A 13,304-nucleotide genomic window follows, 5' to 3' on the forward strand; every position below is an offset into this window, starting at 1 on the left:
ATTATTACTTTATAAACTGCAACAGATTGTCACAATAGAAAAGATACCAGAGGGAATATACAGTCATAGCATCATAGAGTCAAATAGCGTGGAAACAGAACTTTCAGCCCAACTCATCCATGCTGACCAGGTATACTAAAATGGACTATTTGTCATTTGCCTGCATTTGGCCCATATCTCTCTATACCTTTCCTATTTATATTACCTATCCCAATGTCTTTTAAAATTTGTAATTATACTCATTTCTACCACTTCCTCTGGCAGCTCATTCCATACTCGCACCACACTGTGTGAAAAAGTTGCCCCTTAGGTCTTTTTAAAATCTTTCCCCTTTCACCTTAAAGCTATGCCATCTAGTTTTGGACTCGCCTTCCCTTGGAAAGAGACCTTGGCAGTTCACCTTATCTAAGCCCATTATTATTTTATAAATCTCTATAAGGTTATCCCTCAGCATCCAACATTCCAGAGAAATATGTCCCAGCCTATCCAGCCTCTCTTTATAACTCAAACCCTCCAATCTCAGCAACATTCCTGACATTTTTTTTTCTGTATCCTTTCTAGTTCAACGGCATCCGTCCTATCGAAGGGAGACCAGAATTGTATGCAATATTATAAAAGTAGCATAACTAATGTCCTGCTCAGCCTCAACATGACATCCTCACTCATATACTCCATGCTCTGACCAATGAAGGCAAACATGCCCAAACACCTTCTTAACCAGTTTTGAGAAGATTTGTAGCTCAGGTTGAGGTTCTGGATGTAAGTTTGCAGAGAGTGAACTTACATCCAGAGCCTTCTTAACCACCCTGCCTACCTGCAACTCCACTTTCAAAGAATTACGTACCTGAACCCCTAGGTCTCTCTGTTTTACAACACTACCCATGGCCTTACCATTAATTCTATAAGTCCTACCCTTGTTTGATTAATCAAATCTTTAATTTGTCCAAATTAAACTCGATCTGTTTTTTGTTTTATTTTCCTAATTTTGACACATCAGGTGGGAAAACAGTTCTTATTTGTTCCTGGAATTTATAAAGGCAAGGCGACAGCCTAATGGTCTTATCTCAAGACTATTAATCCAAGTAATATTCCAGGGACCTGAGTTTGAATCATGTGGGAATCATTGGTGGGACTTGAAATCAATAAAAATCTGAAACAAAGAGTCATGATGCTCATGAAACTATTCCTGACTGGTGGAAAAACCTATCTGGTTCACTAATGTCCTTTAGGGAAGGAAACTGCCATCCTAACCTGGTCTGCCTACAGATGCCTGGCTTGCTGTGTTCTTCTAGACTCTTGCCTGTCTACTTTGGATTCCAGCATCTGCAGTGTTTTTGTCTCTGTCCTGATCTGGTCTGCCTACACATGACTGCAGACTCTTAACTGCCCTCTGGGCAAGTAGGGATGGGAAATAAATGCTGGTCTCGCTAGCAATTCCCACAATCCCATGAATGAATATACAAAACAAAGAAAAGCTTGGATAATAAAAACAAGGAATTTTTGAAGTCTTGGTTTACAGCATAAGAAACCTTTAACTGAAGAACAACAGCATGGAGACAATAGGCAGAATAGCCTCCCTCGATGATATAAATAGCTTTGATTGAGTCTAACACCTAAGTGTTTACACAGAAATGCATAGAACATTCTCATTATGCAAGTTAGCTGCAGCTTCATGTTTATAAATGTGCAGTTGAAAATCTGTGATCATTCACTTTTCATTGTTGATAACAACATAAAAAAGCATGCCCGAGACAGACAAAACACGCATGTAAATAAAAGTCCATCTCATTGTAACGATAGCACGATTCACACACTTTTAAGGCAATGAAAGATTCCAAGGTATTTAACTTTTGAATAATTCACAAATAAAAAGATACCAAAACCCAGTTACATACATATGAACAGACCATTCAGCCCCTTGAGACATCTCTGTTATTCCATAAATTCATGACTGATCTGATTCTGGCCTTAAATCCCCTTCCTGCTAAAACAAGATAATCTTTCACTCCTCTGCTTTACAAGAATCTATCCACAATAACCTTTCCTTTTGATCGATGACCCTCTAGCCAGTTGAGAGTTGGTCGTCATTAACTCCTGTTCCTTGGTGCTACACTTGGTCAAATGCAGCTTTGAACATACTTAATGTGGAGAGGCCAGTATTGGACTGAGTTGGACAAAGTCAAAAATTACACAACACCAGGTTATAGTATAACAAGAATGTCCTTCCTCAGACTACTGACTACTGAATGGACTCACAGAATACTGAATGGACTCACAGAATACTGAATGGATTCACAAACTCTTACCATTTGCCTGTACCTGTGTTTTTGTTTTTGCCGCTGTTTACCTATTATTTACTTATCTATGCTACTTAACTCTGTGATCTGCCTGTATTGCTCACAAGATAAAGTTTTTCACTGTGCCTCAGTACATGTGACAATAAATTCAATTCAATTCAATTGAAAATACTAATTTTTGGAACACTGATGAAGGAGCAGTGCTCTGAAAGCTGGTGCTTCCAAATAAATCTGTTGGATTATAACCTGATGTTGAATGTTTTTTAACTTTGTATACAGATGTTGATGTAAAGAATTCCACAGATACATCATCCTCTGGGAGAAAATATTCCTCCTCATTTCTGTTCCAAATAGGTAACTCTGAGATTATTGTGCCTGAACCTGGAATGTTACACAAGGAGACACAACTTCTCTGCATTAACTCTTTCAAGTACCTTAAGAATCTTAAATGTTTCGATAAAGGTCAACTCTCATTTTTCTAAACTCTAACGATAACAAACTTAACCAACTCACCCTCTCATGAGAACATCCTTCTATACCTTTGATCAATGGAGTGAACTTTCTCTGAACTGTCTCCAATTCCAGTATAAAAGAAGGAAAAGTGTTTACAGTATTCTCGGTGTAGTCTAACACATACATTACATAGTTTGAAGAAGACTTCCCTACTTTTATACTCCATTCTCTTTGAAGTAAAGGCCAAAGTTCCATTTTCCTTCCCTATTAGCCACTGAATTTATATGCTGGATTTATGCAACTTATCACAAAGACTCCCAAATCCTCCTATGTTGCTGCTTTCTGCAGTGATTCTCCATTTAAATTATATTCAGGTCCTCTATTCTTCCTGTCAAAGTGCATAACCTCACATTAGATTCCATTTGCCAAACTCTTGCTAATTCGTTTAGCATATCTATTTCCCTCTTTTGTGTTATCCACGTCACTTGTCTTCACAATAATTTTTCACTATTCATTCTAGATTTTCCAGCTGTTCTCTCAAATCTGCATTTCTGGTCTCCTGCTCAAGTTCCTCTCAGTACACTATTCTCTTCTTTGTGCCTTCTTTTTTCTCAGCCCTCAAAAAACTCCAAAGAACGGCAGATGAAGGAAATCAGAAACACATATAGAAATTGTTGGGAAAACTCTGCAGGTCTGGCAGCATCTGAAGAGAGAGAAAACAGACTTAATGCTTCAGGTCTAGTTCTGAAGAAAAGTCATTGGATCTGAAAAATTAACTCTGCTTTCTCTCCACAGATACTGCCTGATCTGCTGAGTTTCTCCAGCAATTTCTGTTTTTGTTTTTTTCTCACTCCTGTCCATTTGATAACCATTTTCTTCTTCCCTTTATGTCATCTGCAACATCATTTCATAAACAATTACCAAACATTAAAGTACCATTTGCTAAAAGGAACCCACTGAATGACTTGGACATGGGTGACAGATCATTTTAAATTTTGAAATTTATAAATAAGCATAAATAGAAACATAGAAACATCGAAAATAGATGCAGGAGTAGGCCACTTGGCCCTTCCAGCCTGCATCACCATTCAATACGACCATGGCTGATCATACAATCTCAGTATCCCATTCCCGCTTTCTCTCCATACCCCTTGATCCCTTGAGCCGCAAGGGCCACTTCCAGCTCCCTTTTGAATATATCCAATGAACAGGCTCCAACAGCTTCCTGAGGGAGAGAATTCCACAGGTTCACAACTCTGAGTGAAGAAATTCTTCCTGATCTCAGCCCTGAATGGCTTTCCCTTTATTCTTAGACTGTGAGCCCTAGTTCTGGACTTCCCCAACATCAGGAACATTCTTCTTGCATTTAACCTATCCAGTCCCATCACGATTTTATACGTATCTATGAGATTCCCCCTCATTCTTCTAAATTCCAGTGAGTGCAAGCTCAGTAGATCCAATCTTTCCTCATATGTCAGCCCTGCCATCCCGGGAATCAGTCTGGTGAACTTTCGCAGGACTCCCTCAAGAACAAGAATGCCCTTCCTCAGACCAGGAGACCAAAACTGCACACAATACTCAAGGTGTGATCTCATCAAGGCCCTGTACAACTGCAGCAAGAAATGTTAAATCTTAAATCTCATTTCTGACCAAGTAACCAACCAGTTCTTATTGACAGAGTTCAACTTTTATTCAGAATATATTGATATAAATTTGCTTTGCTTGGCAAAATAAACATCAAAACATTTACTAGGCTCCCAATTTAAAAGAACACATCAAAGTTTCAAGAACAAATTTGTTAAATAGAACACAGTCATCACAGTCATGGCACCAAACCATGTCAGCAGGTTAACATGCCTACACATTGGCAGAATAGTGTTAACACAAATCCAAAACTTACTGTGGGAATAGGGGTTTATACAGATTAGTTATTCCTGACTTTCTTGGACTTCTTTTGAGATTCTGCCACATTCCTCACCGTAGCCCATGTCATCAGGTCCCTATTAAATTCCACCCAGCAGTTTGGACTATTCTGTAGTGCTTCCTGGATCATTACTCAGGAAATGTTAGGCAGAATAAGATCTCATGGGGAATTCCAGAATTTAACTCCCAGATATCCATATTGTCCTTCTAACTACTTCAGCCAAAGCCTTGACTAGCCTACTAGTCGTATCTGCTACCTCTAATCACTCTCTGAAAATTCCCCTGATACTCCTGACCTATGCAAATAGTTAAATATCTAGTAATGTTCTTTGTGGCACTGCACATTGACTCTGCTAATTAGTTTGCTCATTAGCCAATTCTCTATCCTTGGTAAGATATTAACACCATGAATTAATCTTGGCCGGTAACCTATTTTGTGGCACCTAATCAAATGCCTTTTGGAAATCCAAATGCACTACAACTACTGGCTGCAACTCTACTTGACAACTGATAACACTCATTACATTGATGATTGTTGATGGTTAGAAATGTAGAAATGAAGTAAGACATTTGGCCTCTTTAGCCTGGTTTACCTTCATTCATTAAAATATTGAGTAAATTGTATCACAACTCTATTTCTCCCCATAGGTTCCTTGATGATATTACCTGACAGAGATCTAATGGTCTAGAAATCAGTCTTCTGGTGACCTCTTGAGATCTTGTAGTACAAGCTTGATATCTTGACCTGCTTATATCCTGTCCCCTGGTGTACTATTTTATACTGGAACATATTTTGTAACACAATCTAAAATATTAATGTTCAGAAAGAAATCTTGTTAAAATAGTGAAAAGTCTGAAGTAAAAAAGCTATGTCTTGTTTTACTCACTTGTAGGATATGGGATACTGGCTGGCCAGCATTTAGTACCCATCCTTGTTACCTTTGAGAAGGTCATGAAAAGCTGCCTTCTTGAACTGCTGCAGTCCACGTGCTGCATGTAGACCTACAAAATGCCCTTAGGGAAGGAATTCCAAGATATTGACCCAATGATAGTGGAGGAACGACACATTTCCAAGTCAGTGTGGTGAGTGGCTTGGAGGGGAACTTGAAGTGGTGGTGTTCCCATATATCTGCTGTCCACTACACCTCCAATTTTGGTGTCATCTGCAAAATTATACCTATTGTGTTCACATCCAAATCATTTATATAAATGATGAAAAGTAGTGGATCGAGCATCGATCCTTGAGGCACCCCATTGGTCACAGGCCTCCAGACTGAAAGACAACCCTCCACCACCACCCTCTGTCTTTTACCTTCGAGCCAGTTCTGTATCCAAATGGCTGGTTCTTCCTGAATTTCATGAGATCTTACCTTGCTAACCAATTTTCCATGGGGAACCTTGTTGAACGCCTTACTGAAGTTCACATAGGTTATGTCCACCACTCTGCCTTGATCAATCCTCTGCATTAAGGCTTCAAAAAACTCAATCAGGTTCATGAGACATGGTTTCTCATGCACAAAGCCAAGTTGACTATCTCTCATCAGTCTTTGCCTTTCTAAATACATGCACATCCTGACCCTCAGAGTTTTATCCAACAACTTGCCCACCACAAATGTTAGGCTCACTGGTCTATAGTTCCCTGACTTTTCCTTACCACCTTTCTTAAATAATGGCATCGCTTAGCCAACCTCCAGCCTTCTGGCATCTCACCTGTGACTTTCAATGATACAAATAGAATCATAGAGTCCTACAACACGGAGACAGTGCCTTCAGTCCAAACTGGTCCATGCTGACCAAAATGTCCATCAATGCTAGTGCTATTTCCCTGCATTTGGCCTATATTTTTCTTAATGTTTTCTACCCATGTACTTGTCCAAATGCCTTTTAAATGTTGTTAATGTGCTCACCTCAAACACTTCTGCTGGCGGCTATTGTGTGTACCACCCTTTGTGTAAAAACACTGTCCCTCAGGTTCCCCTTTATTCTTTCCCCTGTAACTTCAAACTGATGCCCTCTAGTCCTCGACTCCCCAACCCTGGGAGAAAGACTGAGTGCATTCACCCTATCCATGTCTCTCACGATCTTATATGCTTCGAGAAGATCCCCCATCCCCCCCTTCAGTCTCCTTTGCTCTAAAGAGAAAAGTCCTAGCTTGTCCAACCACTGCTCGCAGAGTGTTGTTTTTTAAACTGGAGACCTGTGACCAGTGGTGCAAGTTTGATGCTGGGTCCACTGCTTTTTGTCTTTATATAAATTATTTGGATGTGAACATAGGAGGTATAGTTTGTAAGTTTACAGATGACATCAAAATTGGAGGTGTATTGGACAGCGAAGAATGTTTCCACAGAGTACAGTGGGACCTTGATCAGATGGGCCAACGGAGTGGCAGATGAACTTTAATTTAGACAAATGTGAGGTGCTGTATTTGGAAAGGTAAATCAGAGCAGGACTTATACACTTAATGGTAAGATCTTGAGGAGTGTTGCTGAACAAAGAGACCTTGGAGTGCAGGGTCGTTGTTCCTTGAACAGTGGAGTTGCAGTTAGATAGGATAGTGAAGAAGGTGTTTGATATACTCTCCTTTATTGGTCAGAGTGTTAAGTACAGGAGTTGGGAGGTCATGTTGCGGCTGTACAGTACATTGGTTAGGTCACTGTTGGAATATTGTGTGCAATTCTAGTCTCTTTCCTATCGGAGAGATGTTGCGAAACTTGAAATGTTTCACTGAAGATTTACAAGGATGTTGTCAGGTTTGAGCCACAGGGAGAGGCTGAATAGGCTGGAACTGTCTTCCCTGGAGTGTTGGAGCCTGAGAGGTGACCTTATAGAGGTTTATAAAATCATAATAGGCATGGATGGAATAAATAGACAAGCTCTTTTCCCTGGGGTGGGGGAGTCCAGAACTAGAGAGCACAGGTTTCGGGTGAGAGGGGAAAAATTTAAAAAGGGCCTATGGGACAACTTTTTCACGCAGAGGGCAGGGCATGTATAGAATGAGCTGTCAGAGGACATGGTGGAGGCTGGTACAATTACAACATTTAAAAGGCATCTGGATGGGTATATGAATAGGAAAAGTTTAGAGGGATATGGGTCAAGTGCTGGCAAACAGGACTAGACTAGGTTAGGATATCTGGTCGGCACAGATTATTTGGACCGAAGGGTCTTTCTGTGCTGTACATCTCTATTACTCTCTGACAATTTGCTGCAGACCCAGTCGAGCAGCTATGCCCTATTGGACCTGATCAGCTTGTGCTGTGGGGACACACCAATGATCTAGCAAAACATTCTTCCACATGATTAAGACTAAATCACAGTTTATGGAACACTTCAGAGTGCTGAGCACATTTTGTGGACCTATCAATTCTTCATTGAACAGCTGGTATGAAATCCTTTAATAATCACTCTGCAGTGTCTCAATTACATGTTGGGCCTTTTTGCTCTAAAGTTTAATATATTCATTTGTCAGGTTTATTAGTTTCATGTGTGAAACAGCACTTTGAGATGTTAATATGAAGATTAAGCATCATCTCCATGGTTCTGCACAAATTTCAGTTTGCACAGCAGGGATTCATGAATAATGCAGCCTCAAGATTGTTCTATTTTCTTAGAAATGCATAACTTCAACTGTTAGCACGTTCTCCTTCCATAGGTGAATGTACATAACTAGCCCCACATATTGTGAAACATTAAACTGATAGAATAATGACCTAACTGGAAAGATAGATTGAAAAGTGTCCGACATTTCAATTCTGATAGATTTCTTAAAAGAGTCTGTCTATTGCTTTCTGATACTTCTTCAAATTTCTTCTCTAAATTCTAAGCCCTATGTCTTCCTGAAAGACTGTCTTTAAACTGACCGTGTTGCACTCAACTTAATATATCTTATATGCCCTGATGTCAAAAGTTGTCTCCTAATTACTCCTGAAAAATGCTTTGGAATATGTAAGATGTTTAATGGAAGTTGTCAAACTGGTAATATTTAACTAGGTCTATTCAGAAATGGATTTTTTTTTCAATGTTATCCACATGCCAAGTATCTATTTCCATTCCTTCCTGATTTGTTTCTCTGGTTTCTGGTTTCTCTCTTACCTTACAAATATTTCCCTTTCTCCCTTTGTCCTTGACTTCAGCGAACTTCCATGATTAGGATTATGGCCACCATTCTACAGTTTCCACTCCCACCTCCCTCAGCATCCTGAGGTGCATCTAATCTGGTACAGATAGCCTTTCTAATTTCCTCTTCTTTATCCATTTTTAGCCAATCAAACATAACTGCTCATTTACTATGATCCCATCCTTCCTTGGCATAGACAGATGCAAGGTAAGTATTTTGGAACAGAAACATGTCCTCCATCTCCACAGATCAATTCACATTTTGATCCCTAATCACTCCATGCCTCCTCTTCCTGCTCGTTTACTCGATATAGGCCAATAGAACACATTATCGGTTCCTTTGAAGTTGGCTGTTAGTTTTTGTCATACACTATCTTTATTTCTCTTATTTCCTTTTCACTTCACTTCTGAACTTTATATAATCAGTCATGATTAGATTACTTACAGTGTGGGAACAGGCCCTCCGAAGAGCAACCCACCCAGACCTAACACTACGGGCAATTTAGCATGGGCCAATTCACCTGACCTGCACATCTTTGGACTGTGGGAGGAAACCGGAGCACCCAGAGGAAACCCACACAGACACGGGGAGAATGTGCAAACTCCACACTGACAGTTGAAGCAGGAGTTGAACCCGGGTCACTGGCGCTGTGAGGCAGCAGTGCTAACCACTGTGCCACTGTGCCACCCACTTGTTCTCACTTGCATTACCAACATGACACCTGGCACAGACACTCTTATCACTGCTTTGTGACACACTCTACTTCACCATCATGGCTTTGTTTGTTTTGAGCTCCTCCCCTCCACTGTGAGAAAGTTCCTCTACTGCATTCAAACTATCTCTACCTCAAAGGCAGCTTGTTTTGTTGCAGTTTTACCTGAAGATCTTTAATGTAAAATTAAAGGAAAGAAGACGATTATATCTCCACTGAAACTGCTCTGGATCTTCTAGATATCTTTCTCACGAGTCATTTTCTTTTCATCCACAGATAATCTCATCATTACAATAGCATGACCTTTCCTGACACTTGACTCATTTAAGCCCTTTCACTCCAGCAATGCCCTACTTCCGCATTGAGCTAGATATTCTCCAGAACATATTCCAAAAACTTTTCTCCCTCTTTGGCACATGGGAACAAGAGGAGGCCATTCAGCCCCTCCAGCCTGTTCCACCATTAAGTGAGATCACCGGCTGCTCTGTGGCCCAACTCCATATGCCCTCCTTTAGCCCATTTCCCTTATTAATTTTGTTAATAAATTTATTTATTTCAGATTTAAAATTAACAACTGATCTAGCATCATTTCCTGTTTGTGGAAGAGAGTTCCAAACCTCTACCAACCTTTGTGCAAAGAAATGCTTCCAAACACCTCCCTTAATGCTCTGGGCCTTCCAGGGGTGATATTGGCCTCGTGGTATTATCGTTAGACTATTAATCCAGAGACACAGATAATGTTCTGGGAATCCAGGTTCAAATCCTGTCACAGCAGATGGTGGAATTTGAACTCTATGAAAAAAAAACATGGCATTAAGAATCTACTGATGACCATGAACTCATTGCCAGAAAAACCCATCTGGTTCACTATTGTCCTTCAAGGAAGGAAATCTTTACCAAAGATCCTCAGACAGCACCTTCCAAACTCATGACCACTTCCATCTAGAAGGACAAAGAGCAGCAAATACATGAGAACACCACCATCTGCAATTTCTCCTCCAAGCCACTCATCTCCCTGACTTAGAAATATATCGTTGTCAAAATCCTGGAATTCCCTCCTTCATGGCATTATGGGTCAACCCACAACAAAAGGACTGCAGTGGTTGAAGAAGGCAGCTCACCACCGCCTTCTCAAGGGCAAATAAATGCTGGCCCACCCAGCAACACCCACATCCCACAAAATGAATAACATTTTTTAAAACTTGTAAACAACATCCTTTAGTTCTGGAATCTCCAACCAACAGAAGTAGTTATCTTCATCTAACCTGTCTTTTCCTGTTAACACTTTTTAGATCACCACTTAATCTTCTAGATTCCAGGAAACAGGGCTACTTTGTATAAGCTGTCCGCATAGCATAACTCCTGAAGTCATTCTTGTACACCTATATTGTACTCCCTCTCAGGCCCATCTGTCCTTCCTAAGGTGTGGTGCCTAGATCTGCTCTCAGTACTCCAAGTGGCGTCGAACCAAGATTTTGCATAACTGAAGGATAACTTTTGCGATCTTATGCTCCAGTTCTATAGTTAGAAAGGCTGAGGCACTGGCTTTTTTTTTAAACTTTGAATTATGATTATCTATGTACAATTAAAACAACCCATTATCACTTCCCCATTGTTTCTGCATCTCCCTTTTGATTTCCCTGAAAATATGTTCCTTGGCATTTTGCCCACTAGCTGGAGAAGCTGCGACTTACATGATTTATGATTTCAGGATACCCCAGCATACTTCACAGCCAATTAAGTACTTTTTAAAGTGTAGTCACTACAGTAATGAAGATTGAGTATCACCTTCAGAATCTCTTTAAAATCAGGCAGTGACAGAAGATCATGCTGGAATTTGCTATATATGTTTTCCTTGTCTCTTTTTCCTGAACAAACAATTTGTTACCCACTTGGAATTGACAGCATCATCAGGGAATGCAGCTGTGAGGGCTTAATGTGTATGGCAGTGGGATAGAGAGAAAGAGAGAGATGAATGAACCTAATTTTCAAGTCATAAGATTCCTGAAGCAATTTGACACTTGGTGCCACAGTGAGAACATCTATGTTAATCCAATTCCCTCATAATTTAAGAGTTAGGACCCAACAGTGACAAACTATCTCTCTCATACCCTGGATGTTCACTGCTAGTTGCTAGGACTGTATATCTCTCACCCACTTTTCTACATTATTCCTCTTACCCATGATCTGCACATGTCCCCCTATCCCAACTGATCAAGAATCTCAAACTTAAATATACACAAGGAATCTATGCCACGTCTCTCTGTGGCAACAGTCCAAATACTCACAATCCCCCTCAGAGAAAAAAAATCTTTCTCATTTCAGTCTTAAATTGGTTCCCATTTATTCAGATACTATGTCCTCTGTCCCAGACTCTCCCATAAGGGGAAACATCCTCTCAGCATTTACCCTGTCAGGCCCCTGAAGAATCTTCTATATTTCAAAGAGATCATCTCTCAAAATTCTAAACTCTGGTGAGTAGAGTCCTAGCTTGTTTAACCTTTGCTCATGAGACAATCCCTCCCCACTGAGAATCATCCTAATGGACCTTCTCTGAACTGCTTCAAATGAAATTATATCCTTCCTTAAATAGGGGACTAACACTGCTCACAGTACTCCAGACATGGTCTCGTCACACCTTGTACAGTTGCAGTAAGACTTCCCTACTCTTATAATCCAATCCCCTTGAAATAAGGACCAAAATTCCATTAGACCTGCTAATTACCTGTTACACCTGTGTGCTAGCATTATGTGTTGCATGCTCTTGTACTCCCAAGTCCCTTTGTATTGCAACTTTCTGCAGTTTTTCTCCATTTAAATAATACTATATTTTTCTTCTGCTCCCTTCACATTTTCCCACATTATACTCCATGTGCCAACGTTTTGCTCAGTTGATTAACTAATCAGTATGTCTCTGTCAACTCTTCATATCTCTCTTGTAAGTCTACCTTTCCATTTATCTTTGTGTCATCTGCAAATTTGGTTACAGTACATTCGCTGCCTTCCTCCAAGTCATTAATGGGGAGAAAGTGAGGTCTGCAGATGCTGGAGATCAGAGCTGGAAATGTGTTGCTGGAAAAGCGCAGCAGGTCAGGCAGCATCCAGGGAACAGGAGAATCGACGTTTCGGGCATAAGCCATTTCCTGAAGAAGGGCTTATGCCCGAAACGTCGATTCTCCTGTTCCCTGGATTCTCCTGTTGCTGCGCTTTTCCAGCAACACATTTCCAGCTCCAAGTCATTAATGTAAATTGTAAACAGTTATGCTCCCAGCACTGATAGCCCACTGGTCACAGGTCACCAACCTGAATAAACAAACCCTTCTCCCTACTCCCTATTTCCTGCCCGATAAGCAATTCTCTATCTATGTCAATATGTTACCTCCAATGCCATTGGCTCTTATGACTTAAACTTGTGATTCCAGACTCACAACAATTCAACCAGAGTGAAGGAGGAGAGATTAGATATTGACTGCCACTCTGCATTCATGCCTTGAGTTGTTGTTGAAAATGTTCCTTCCTGTCTCAACGTGATCAAGAAGAAGACGGATACCGTCTTGTGACTGAAGTGGGTTTCGTCAATTTGACATTGGCCTATAGATTGCTCCAGAAAAGCTGTAAAATGATGGCCTGCATATTATTGGACTTCTTGCACCTTCTCTGACCAACACTTGTCCTTTAACTCCCACGTTTGTTATTGGTTGCAATAAGGTTAGGATTAGAGGTTGGGTTAGGGTTGAGTTAAGGTCAGGGTTAGGTTAGGGTTAAGATTCGTGGTAGGGTTAGAGTTAGGGATAGAGTTAGGGTT

This window comes from Chiloscyllium plagiosum, unplaced genomic scaffold, assembly GCF_037043375.1.
Source record: "Chiloscyllium plagiosum isolate Xiang-an unplaced genomic scaffold, Cpla_swu_hap1 HiC_scaffold_1, whole genome shotgun sequence".
In the NCBI taxonomy this organism is placed as follows: domain Eukaryota; kingdom Metazoa; phylum Chordata; class Chondrichthyes; order Orectolobiformes; family Hemiscylliidae; genus Chiloscyllium; species Chiloscyllium plagiosum.